This window comes from Jaculus jaculus, chromosome 11, assembly GCF_020740685.1.
Source record: "Jaculus jaculus isolate mJacJac1 chromosome 11, mJacJac1.mat.Y.cur, whole genome shotgun sequence".
NCBI classification, from domain to species: Eukaryota; Metazoa; Chordata; class Mammalia; order Rodentia; family Dipodidae; genus Jaculus; species Jaculus jaculus.
The window spans coordinates 92,211,165-92,223,922 of record NC_059112.1 but is presented as its reverse complement, the minus strand read 5'-3'; the positions used below and the strand labels follow the sequence as shown (position 1 = coordinate 92,223,922).

General features: G+C 43.3%; 1 protein-coding gene across 7 annotated transcripts in view; it reads right to left on the bottom strand.

Moving 5' to 3' along the window:
- Positions 1 to 12,758, bottom strand: part of Sox2 (SRY-box transcription factor 2) — a 709,100-nt gene that overhangs the window by 219,147 nt on the left and 477,195 nt on the right. The window lies entirely within an intron of this gene.

Sequence of the window (12,758 nt, the reverse complement as noted above, 5' to 3'; positions counted from 1 at the left end):
GTGTTTATTACTTTAGCAAAATAAACACAAATAAGTTCAAAAAAATGCTTAGATTCTAAATTATACCCCAATGTTTTTAATGCATTGCCATAAAGCCATGCCAGTGGAAATGGCTGGCATGACAGATGCCTAGAAACAGGAGGTCTAGGGAAGATCAAAGTTGATCGGGGGGTGGGGATCAACAGGAAAACTTTGCCCAGAGCATGTGTGGTTTCCATGGTTTCCACAGGAAGGACAGGGGAGGTGGGGGCAAGCACGTCTTGGACTGTCTGTTGAACAATTTCAGTGGGCTCCAGGGCTCAGGAGTTGTTTTGGGCTACCTGGGCTACTTGAGGTGGTGTGTGGACAGAGGCCTGCGATGGAAACACTGGGTTAAGGGGGATATTTGCGGGCTTCAGAATGGTTAGTCTTCATGGAAGAGTGTCCTGGGTCAATTGTTTGCTATCTCTAGGAATTATCCTTTGGAGAGAAAGTGTCAGAAAGGCCTTAGATATCAAAACATCAGTCAGTAAAATTGCAGTCCTCTCCTAGCTTCCCGGGAATAGTTATGGGATGGACATTCCTCATTGACTCCTCCTCTCTTTCATTCTCTCTCTCTCTCTTTATTATTTGTTTAAACAGTTGATGGATCTTTCTTAAGTGGACACATTTATCCTGCAGATGTGCCAATTTGTTTAGGTAGTATTTATTTTTATTTGATGAGATGATGTCTTGCTGTGTTGTCCCAGTTGATCTCAGACTTATGAGCCCAATGTTCCCACCTCTGCATCCTGAGTAGCTGAGGCTATAGGTATGAACTACCATACTGATCCTGTAAGGTTATAGGAATGTTCTTCTGGCCTGGGGTCGTTTGGCCTCTTTTCATTGATTTTGGATGCCTATTGTCAAGTTCAATACTGTCCTCTGTCCACCACCAACTAATTGCCTGATTTAACTTAGCAAATCTTACTGTGCTCACCAGCAAGTTGGAAAGAGGTACTTCTCTATAGTGCCTCATGCTGATGTGTTTGTGCGGTGGTTTGAGTGAATGTTCACCCCAAATATTCAGAAGTTTTATTATAGCTTGTAATTTAGATCTCCAGCTGCCTGCATGGAGGAGGTGTCACTGTTGGCAGATCCTGGGGTCCAGCCATAAGGCTGATCTGCGTTCCAAACTAAGATATGCAGAGTGCAGGAGTTCAGCCTACTTAGTGTTCCTGGAGTGTGATTGCTAGCGATGCTGGCTGGTTGCAGTATTTCTGTCTGTGTGGGCCCATGAAAGGGGGCCAGCTTCTGTCATTATGGAACGTCCTCACAATGTGTAAGCTTCAATGCATCCCATCTTCTCATAACTGTGCCTGGTTTGGAAGTTCATCCCAACAACATGAGGCTGACTGGGATAGCACAAAGCATTATACAACATCAGCTTTATAGGACTTCTTAACCATCTGTATCATCCCACTTCAGGCTATGAGGTTCTTAGTCTTTTCTACCATGTCACAAGTTGCTGATGGAATATCTGAATGGGAATCACTTTAGTGGTCACTGGGGTTAGTTACACAGACCATGGAGGTGACATTATGGTTACATATCAGCTTCTTGACCTACCGCTGTGGACACACTGAAAGCAGAACTTGTGTCCTCCTACGTTACCCTGTCACCATGACCAAATCAGCTTCCTTGGTGATAAAACCTAGACGAGAGTTCTAGGGTCACCTCTCTAAGGTCTTCATGGACCACCCCACCTTTAAAACCCTGAACTCTAGAAAGATGCGGATGAAAATGGAGTACCTTTCTGTTGTCACATTTCTGGCACACACATGTAGCTTTTATCTTGTGTTCCTGGTGTTCACCATGCTTGCTTAGGACTCTTCCTCATCCACGAACAAAACCACATAAAACAAAGCAACTCCCTAGAAATACACAAACAAAACCCTAAACCCTTTGGGACAAATCCCTTAATCAATTTGGGTCCCTCAGCATGTTGTATAAAGGGATCATCCAACAGATGTTGGATGAGGGTTAAATTAGGGTGATAACACCCTTAAACGAGTAACTGTGGAATCCAATCCAGAACCCATTAAGGTTATGAAGATGTTACCTTGCAAAGCAGGTGGGACTTCAATAAGCCAGATTTCCATGTCAGTTTCTGTTGTCATACTGCCATTAAGTACATTCCATAAAGTCATAAAATAATTTTGTTTTTCTGAAAACCTTAGTGGTCAAATTTCTTAATGCTTCATTATATTCCCGATGATTAAAGTTCTACAATTAGGTTTTACCTGCAGGATTAAGAACAACTCTGCCTTGGGCTTGAAATTTTTTGGGCCTGGCCAGATGAGGCATACCTATGATCTTGGCACACGAGGCTCATCAATTCAAGGCCAACCAAGGCCAGTCCTGGCTACAGAGAGACTTTGTTTCTAAGAATGAACAATCAAACAAACAAGAGATTGGATTTCATATGATTTATAGTGGAACAAAGGAAGATGGTCTCTCGAGAATACTGCCTGCGCCAAACCTATTTGTGCTTTGTTCATTGGATTTAAGAAAAATCTTAGGATGATAGTTTTTCCTTTAATATATTTCTGTTTACGTGTGATGTTTTTTGATCAGAAAACTAAAATGTAGCAGCGGGTGGAAACTGGGAGGGGGCAAGCAAAGGACTGATGCCAACAGATGCAAAAAAATGCCATGGAAATCTTTGGCCCAGAAATAACAGGTTACCCAAATATACAAACACCAACCTACCCACCCACGCACCTCCTCCCCCACACAGAGAGTTGTTGGACACCTTAGCAGAGATACAGCCGTCTATATAAACAACAGTGCTAAGACTTGGCCAAGAGTCCCAGAGGCTGGCCAACTCCATCCTGATGCCACCTCCAGGGAGGGACCATTTGGCATCCTGTCCCTGGCTATCAACCTTCTCTGCTCTCTGGCATGAATCTTTCCAGGGGATGATCAAATAAATTTCAAATAAATCTGAAGCGTTGTGGATGAATACAGCACAGCCACACTGAGGCCCTTTGCGCTATCTGAATGCTTCTCTCTCCGTATCTTCTTTATGTGTCAAAGAACTCTGACTTCTACGTGTTTTCTTCCTATAGATAAATGTGCTCGCTTTGGGACTTGAGAGTGATGTAGTTTGATTTTATTAAATTGTTTTTTTTGCAAGGAGTCAACTCTCCTCAACTCAGAGGTGCCTCGGGAGTTTTTCAACAGCAAGCAACTGAAACATATATATCCAAAAAGAAAAAAAAGGGGGGCGGGAGTGGGAATAAAAAGAGAAGAACAGAACTGTTAAGAAAACAAACATCCAGAGGTAAAATCTGATTTTGCGGGGATGGTAAAAAATGTTGCTAGCAAAAAAAAAAAAATGTTGCTAGCAAAAGAACATGAGAAAAATGTATTGGCCAGATGACTGCTGTAAGTGCCAATTTTTTTTTTTTTTTTTTTTTTTAGGTAGGGTCTCACTGTAGCCCAGGCTGACCTGGAATTCACTATGGAGTCTCAGGGTGGCCTCGAACTCACGGTGATCCTCCCACCTCTACCTCCCAAGTGCTGGGATTAAAGGTGAGCACCATCAAGCCTGGCTGTAAGTGCCAGTTTTGAAAGGGTCAAAATGACCAGGTGTTAATACACAACTAGAATAAGTTTGCATGCAGCACTGACTTCCGGTGGTCGGCGGGGGTGGGGGGGGAGTCAACACCAGCTTTGTCTCATCACTTTGTGAGTGCATCGACTGTCTCTTCTGTCCACGGCGCCATTTCTGCTCCCAGCCCTTCCCTTTCCCGCTTTCTCTATATGCTGGGCTGAGCAGGCAGCCAGAGCCCGCTGCAAACACTGGCTGTATTTCTGCAACTCCTCAGCAAGGACAAAGCTTTGCACTTCATCTGACCAAAGGGAGGATGGCAGGATGCCTGATGACCTCATGAATTCAGGAAGTCTATCAAAATCACACACTTTGGACTGGAGGCATGGCTTGACAGTTAAGGTCATTGCCTGCAAAGCCAAAGGGCCCAGGTTTGGTTCCCCAGGACCTCCATAAGCCAGATGCACAAGGTTACACATGTGTCTGGAGCTCTTTTGCAGCAGCTGGAGGTCCTGGTATGCCCATTCTCTCTCTCTCTTTGTCTTCCTAATAAATCCATGAAAATAATTAAAAACTCAAACAATTCATTTTGCACAATAACTAGCAATTCATTTTATTATTATTACTAGTGCATATGTGTGTGCATGCTTGCATGTGTGTATGTCCATGCATGTGTGCATGTGGGTTTTGGAGCACGGAGGATAGCCTCTTGTGTCATTTATCTTAGGTGCCATTGAATTTCACTTGAACATAAGTTTTCTCTTTTTAAAAAAATTTTTTTTGTTCATTTTTATTTATTTATTTGAGAGTGACAGAGAGAGAAAGAAGGGGGGAGAGAGAGAGAGAGAGAGAGCGAGAATGGGCATGCCAGGGCCTCAAGCCATTGCAAATGAACTTCAGATGCATGCATCCCCTTCTACATCTGGCTAACGTGTATCCTGGGGAATGGAGCCTCAAACCAGGATCCTTAGGCTTCACAGGCAAGTGCTTAACTGCGAAGCCATCTCTCCAGGCAGTTTGCTCTTTCATATGGAACTGATTAGGCTAGACTGGTAGGCCAGTGAGTCCCAGGGCTCCATCCGTCTCCGCCTGGGATTCCACCTGGGCTGAAGTCATGCTTACAAGGCAAGGATTTTGCTGACTGAGCATCTTCCCAGCCTAAATAGTACTTTTAATTTAAATCTCTATAGTGTCAAAACGAAGCATTAAAATGTATTACCTGTAACAGATATGAGAAGGGGGCTGGAGAAGATGGCTTAGTAGTTAAGGCACTTGCCTGCAAAGCCAAAGGACCAGGTTCCATTCCCCAGGACACACATAAGCCAGATGCACAAAGTGGCGCATGTGTCTGGAGTTCATTTGCAGTGGCTGGATGCCCTGGTGTGCCCATTATCTGTCTTTGTCCCTCCCTTTGCCACATTCTGTCTCTCCCAAATACATAAATAAAATAAAACATCAAAGAAAAGATAAGAGAAGGGCTGGAGAGATGGCCTAGCAGTTAAGGTGCTTGCTTGTGAAGCCTAAGGACGCAGGTTAGATTACCAAGAACCCACATAAACCAGATGCACTTGGTGGCACATGTGGAATTTGTTTGCAGTGGCTACAGGACCTGGCATGCCCATTCTCTCCCTCTGTCTCTCTCCCAAATAAATAAATAAATATATATATATATATAAATTTTAAAAAGATAAGGGAAGAAAAGAAAAGAAGCATAGAGCCCAGGCTTCCGTTGTTTTTTTGGCGGGGGAGCTCTGCAAGCTAATTTTACATAATTATATAATATTTGACCTGAAGGAAAGTTTGGGGCATGCTACGTAATAGTTATCAAATCTGCCTGCAGAAATACCAAGAACAGTCGGGCGTGGTGGCGCACGCCTTTAATCCCAGCACTCTAGAGGCAAAGGTAAGAGCATCACTGTGAGTTCAAGGCCACCTTGAGACTACATAGTGATTTCCAGGTCAGCCTGGACTAGAGTGAAACCCTATCTCGAAACACACCTCCCAAAAGAAAGAAAAAAAAATAAAAGAAAGAAATACCACGCACCTACCACACACGAGGCAAGGCTTTCCCTGGATGTTTTTTTTTTTTTAATATTTTTTGTTCATTTTTTAAAAATTTATTTATTTGAGAGTGACAGACAGAGAGAAAGACAGATAGAGGGAGAGAGAGAGAGAATGGGCGCGCCAGGGCTTCCAGCCTCTGCAAACGAACTCCAGACGCGTGCGCCCCCTTGTGCATCTGGCTAACGTGGGACCTGGGGAACCGAGCCTCGAACCGGGGTCCTTAGGCTTCACAGGCAAGCGCTTAACTGCTAAGCCATCTCTCCAGCCCTCCCTGGATGTTTTTAGGGAGGGTTTCATATCACACATGCTAACATGAGATTAATTTCTGTCAGAGTTCTGCGTATCGTTGACTTTGCTAAGTCATCCTCAGAGAGACATAACAAGTGAATGAAACACTCATCGTCACACTAAGGAAAGACAAACACGTTTACAATGAGGACCAACACATGACACAGGCAGACTTATGTAACTCCAGGGGATATAAAGCTTCATTTCTTTCCATATTTATTTGCAAGGGCGAGAGAGACGGGGAGAATGAGCACCCTAGGGCCTCTAGCCGCTGCAAATGAACTGCAGACCCATGCACTAGCTTGCACATCTGGCTTGATGCAAGTATTGGGGAATTGAATCCCAGTCATTAGGCTTTGCAGGCAAGCACCTTAACTGCTGAGCCATTTCTCCAGCCCCAAAGCTTTCTTAAAAATTATTTATTTATTTATTTATTTGAGAGCGACAGGCACAGAGAGAAAGACAGATAGAGGAAGAGAGAGAGAATGGGCGCGCCAGGGCTTCCAGCCTCTGCAAACGAACTCCAGACGCGTGCGCCCCCTTGTGCATCTGGCTAACGTGGGTCCTGGGGAACCGAGCCTCGAACCGGGGTCCTTAGGCTTCACAGGCAAGCGCTTAACCGCTAAGCCATCTCTCCAGCCCCCAAAGCTTTCTTGATGAGCCCTAGACTGCTACCTTTGCCTAGACTGCATGTCAAGCACACGGAAGACTCAACTTAAACACAGCTTAGCCTGCCGCCAAGGTGCACGGTGGAGATCATGAAGCCTTCTTTTCTTTTTAAATAAAACAAACCTATTTGATCATTAGAGACAGTGTAACGATTTGTTTTCCACATGTACATCCACATTGAACAAAGGCTGTATAAGTGTGGCAAAGTCCCTACTACTGACATCAAAATGGTGCTTCCCTAATTAGAGTTCTGTACCAGCATGGAAACTACTTCCCAGTGCAAAAAAAGTAACAACTGTACAAATACCTACACATTCACCTAATGTCTGCTTAGGTGATTTTTTAAAAAAATTTTTTTATTATTTATTTATTTGACAGAGAAAGAGGAGAGAGAGAGAGTGAGAGAATGGGGGTGCCAAGGCCTCCCGCCACTGCTAATGAACTCCAGGTGCATGTTCCCTCTTGTGCATCTGGCTAATGTGGGTCCTGAGGAATCAATCGAACCTGGGTCCTTTAGCTTTATAGGCAAACGCCTTAACCACTAACCCATCCCTCTAGCCCTACTTAGGTGATTTTTAACTCACCCATCCAAACGAAGCCTTCTGCATTTACTCTATATGGCCTTGGGGATTTCACCTAGCCTTGCATTTTAGAAGATCAATTTGTGTATTTCCTGTATCATTCCTCATGTCCTCTTTTTAGGAAAGAGAATACAACTTATCTTTGTGAGGGAAACAGTAAGTTCTAAGAATAGTTTTTCTGTCCGTGTTGAGCAAAGGAGCCAAATTAATGGAGAGAAGGAGAGCTTTGGTTTGAGTTCTCTTTGCTTCTGCCCTTCCTCTATCTGTCATCAATACCAGCTTTCCCTTCATCCTTCTGTGTCCCCTCTGCGTGCCTTGGACACCTAAAGATGTCAGCAGACCCCAGCAGAGCCCTCAAGACAGCCTGGCCCTTCCTCACTCATTGATAACTCCAAACTGGCCCGACTGTTAAGAACGCTAACCTGCAGAATCCATAGTGTATGACAGCTTCTTAACGCATTATCTCTTGTTTGTTTACCCACAGCCCATTCCACAGGAAAGGCATTGGAATTAGCAGGGTGCAAAAGGCAGGAAGTGGCAGATTTGAGATGCAAGCCTAAGATTCAGATTTCATTGCGTAATGTTTTTTTTTTTTTTTAAAGGATCCAACTAGAATGCTGAAAACTGATTTCCAGGGGGCTATCCTTTAATCACAGGTAATAGTCAAGTGATGTTTAATCCCTCCAACACCTGTGGTTCAGAAACAACTGCTGATTAGACCAAAGACCCTAATGCTAATGACAAGCTCAGCACACAAGGCTCTAGTCCCAATGTCTAGATCCAAAGACTGCCTTTGTTACTCACTTTAGTTGGAGCCCTTGGAAAGATTTTAACTTTATGGAGTTACTTAATCACCAAAAGAAAATTAAAGCACATTTAGTAAATTATACCAAGACAGGCAAATGGCATATTTTTTTGTTGTTGTTATTGTTGTTGTTCTCAGAAAAAGAATTGAATAGCCGGGTGTGATGGTGCACGCCTTTAATCCCAGCCCTCCAGAGGCAGAGATAGGAGGATCATCATGAGTTTGAGGCCCCTCTGAGACTGCATAGTGAGTTTCAGTTCAGCCTGGACTAGAGTGAAACCCTACCTCAAAAAATCAAAAGAGAGAGAAAAAAAATTAAAGATTTTTATTTATTTTATTATTATTATTTTTTTTCAAGGTAGGGTTTCACTCTAGTTCAGGCTGACCTGGAATTCACTATGTAGTCTTGGGTGGTCTTGAACTCATGGTGATCCTCCTACCTCTGCCTCCCAAGCGCTGGGATTAAAGGCATGCACAAACATGCCTGGCTTAAATTGAAGATTTTTAATCAAATGACTAGTGTCTTCCTTCCTTCCTTCTCTTTCTCCTTCCTTCTATCCCTCCCCTCCCTTCCCCTTCCTTCCTCTCTTCTTTCCTCCCTTCCTTCCTTTGGTGTAAAATCATTGTTCATAGTAATACATTTTATAAAGACACTTCCGTTTAAGCACGCCATGGAGTTTACTATTTTCTTGTTTCTTTAAGCAATTTTATTAATCAATATTTGACTTTATCCTAGGACTTTCCTGATGTATCTCTGCTATGGATTGAAGGTTGGTATATTCACACATTGAAAATTAGTTATTCTTATGATAGTGTTAAGAAGTGGGGAGAGCAGAACCCTTGTGAATGGGATTAGCATATTATGAAAGGGAGGTGCAGGAACTGCCTGGCCCCTCCCACCCTATCCCCTCCCACCACGTGAAGACACAGGATTTGGGCCCTCTGGAAGTTGTTCCAGAGACTAGACTCTCCCCACACCCTGAACCTGCTGCTGGTACCTTGGTCTTAGATGCCACCTCCCTGCCCTGAACTTGATCTTAGATTCTTCCAGAGCTATGATAAATAAATCTCTAATACTTGTAAATTTTCCAGTCTCCTGTGCTTTGTTATAGCAGCACAAATGAATGAAGACAGTACACTTCACAAGTTTCCAAGCATACACATCAAGTAGGAGGCATCCCTCATCATGGTAATATGCTAATTAATTAGTGCTCTTTATGGTAACAATCATCCTAGGTGTTTGTACTAATTACTCAATTTACCTTTTCATAGCTATGGTCTTTGCTTTTTCAGTATATATATATATCTCACTAGGGTCCAATTTCCCAAGCTTGTCAGTTTTTTTCATAACGTTCCCTAGGTCAAAAGAATTATCTAGTTTACCATTTCATTTATTAAGGTACTAAGGTCCAAAGAAGTTAATAACTATGTCTTAATGACTTAATAGCCTTTAAAATATATCACTATATAATTCTGACACAGAACATTTATCATTTAATTATATATTTCATAGCATATAGAAGTTGGAAGAGAAGTATTTTAATTTTATTCTTAAGTTACCAACATGGCTGATGTATTTACTGCCACCCACTGTGAAACTTCTCAGAGCTTGGAATCAGATTGGTTTCTGCTCTCCTTATTAGCTGTTAAACTATGATTTAAGTGCATTACTCGCTTCTTATCAAGGGAAACTGCAGGTACCTCAGTTTTACAAAGATAGGAAGTCATCAAGAAGAATGTATTATGACACATGATCTAACAGTTCACATTGGCTGGGTCTCCTCTCAACTATAAACTATCTGCAGGACCTCAGAGAGTTCATTAGGATGCTCTGTAGCACCCCTGTACACATAGTGGAAACTTCGTGATGTCTTTAAAGCACTCAATTTGTGCTATGTGTGAGAGAAAAACAGACAAGATGCAAAAGCCATTATTTATAGACTCAAGCTGGGCCAGGCTTAGGGGTACAGGCTGCTACAGTTCAAGGCGGAGGCAGGAGGATCACCAGTTCAACGTCTGCTTAGGCTACAGAGTGAATTCAAGTTCAGCCTCCTAAGTTAGCGAGACCCTGTCTCACAGAAAGTGGTTATTGTTCAGAGGCAAGCGCTTGTCCAGCATGTGTGAGGCCCTGAGCTCGATCCCCACAACGACAAAAATAAATTAAGATGTTAACTAAAGTAATGAAATAAGATAAAATACATCTGGTCCAGCCATTGTGGAAAACAGTGTGGAGGTTCCTAAAGCAGCTAGAGATTGATCTTCCATATGACCCAGCTATAGCACTCCTAGGCATATATCCAAAGGACTCATCTCATTTCCTTAGAAGTACGTGCTCAACCATGTTTATTGCTGCTCAATTTATAATAGCTGGGAAATGGAACCAGCCTAGATGTCCCTCAACAGATGAGTGGATAATGAAGATGTGGCACATTTATACAATGGAGTTCTACTCAGCGGTAAAGAAAAATGAAGTTATGAAATTTGCAGAAAAATGGATGGACCTGGAAAGGATTATACTAAGTGAGGTAACCCAGGCCCAGAAAGCCAAGCGCCACATGTTCTCTCTCATATGTGGATCCTAGCTACAGATGACTGGGCTTCTGCGTGAGAATGAAAATACTTAGTAGCAGAGGCCAGTAAGTTAAAAAGGAGACATAAAGGGTAGAGAAAGGAAGGGAGGAGGATACTTAATAGGTTGATATTGTACATATGTAATTACAATGAATGTAATGGGGAGGTAATATGATGGAGAATGGAATTTCAAATGGGAAAGTGTGGGGGTGGGGAGGGAGGGAATTACCATGGGATATATTTTATAATCATGGAAAATGTTAATAAAAATTAAAAAAAAAAGATAAAATACAACAATCCTGGGCGGGAGAGATTGCTCAGTGGTTAGGTACGTTTCCTATGCGTGCAAACATGAGAACTTGAGAGGGCCTGAGACAGCTCCTAGTTCAAGTCTCCAGATTCCACATAAAGCAGCCAGGCGCATCCACACACTTACGTAACCCCTGTTTCCCAGGGAAGCAGAGACTGGAGCAGCCCCACAAGCCTAGCGACTAGTGAAAAAGGAGACCTCAGGTCAGAACAAGACTAGGCGAGTGATGCCCCCGTAGCAGATGACCCTGCCCACAAGGACACACACACAGGTGCACACAGCACATCACACACACAAAACATAAGCTCAAATCGCAAGCTGGATGGAACCCTTTCTCTCCTCCAACAACTCTAACAAGGAAAGTAGCCTACCACATATGGGCGAACACATCTCTAATATTCCTTCCTTCTGGGTAGAAGAACAAAGAAGAGATGCGTTCAAGAAGGAGCCTGTTGGAATGCAACGGGACACAAAGACACCGACTTCAGAAGAGATTCCAAAGAGCTGCCCTCTGCGCGACAGAGCAAGCAGTAACAGGCCCTGCAGCATGCGGGGGAAATGGGTCCTCCATCTATGCACGTGGTCCAGGGGAGCTTTTAAGAATACCGATGCCTGATATTCTACTTGTCCATTCCTGAATTATAAAAACAAAGTGTTCCCCCCCCCCCCCAAATTCAGCCTGCTTTATACACAGGACCCAGTCGTATGTTTTGGTGGCAATCACAGAGGCATAGGGTAGGTCCCAGAAGAGCGAGGAGGAATAAGTTGAGGTTCACGTGGCACTGGGGACTCTGAGTCAGCCTGGGCTAGAGTGAGACCCTACCTCTTAAAAGCAAAATAAAAAAGGAAAGAAAGGAAAGGAAAAGGTCCAAGCAGATGTGCTGGGTTGTGCTGTGCAGGGGAGCAGAAGTGACATCAAGCACAACCCGCCCACAGAGAGCAAACAGTCTTCTTGGCCAGCAGCAGCTATCTGTCAAACACTTGTCACGGTCACTAGCGGTGCTTTCCCCTGCCCAGAAGGACAGACAGAAATTTTTAGCATTGTTGGAGACTCGGAGACCAGGCAAACACCATTCTCCGATCAAACTATTATGATAGCCAACGTTCATTGTGTATGAAAGCTCCCAGAGGACCCAGGAGATACGCCCAAAATTCCTGAAGAGAGGGACTCAAACATACCGTAAATTCAGAGCAGCTCAAAGGGACACAACTCCAGAGTCCACCAATGGATGAATCGCTCTCAAAGTGCGGTCACTGAGCCCAAGAAGATTCCCACATACATGCTACGTGAAACAAGCAAGATCTAGAGGAACCAATATCACGCGATCCCACATCAGTGGAACATCTAGAATAAACAAATCTGCAGAGACAGGAAGTGGAAGTGAGGTCGCTAATGCCTGGGGAGAAAGGGAAGTGAGGAGTGACTGGTCAGTGGCATACAATTTCTGTTTGGGAAGATGATAATTTTGGAAAAAGAGCAAGGGAAGTGATGTAGCAATAAGGGTATAATTAATGCCACTTTCTCTGGGGTTCGTCACAAACACGTAAAACTGTTAACATGGAGCTGAAGAGATGCTTAGCAGTCAAGATACTGGCTGTAAAGCCTAAGAACCCAGGTTCAATCCCCCAGGACCCACGTAAGCCAGGTGGCGCATGCATCTGGAGTTCATTTACAGTAGCTGGAGGCCCTGGCGTGCCCAGTTCCTTTCTATCTGTTTTTCTCTCTCTCTCAAATAAATTAAATAAATCAAATTTTAAAAATAGGATTAAAAATGTAAATTTTGTTATGTTTCTTTTACTACAACAAAAATGTGCCCAAACTTGGCTAATAGTATTTAGGGATGGTAAGGAAACAGAAAACAATTAGAAACAAATCTATGTCTTATGGTCTGATAA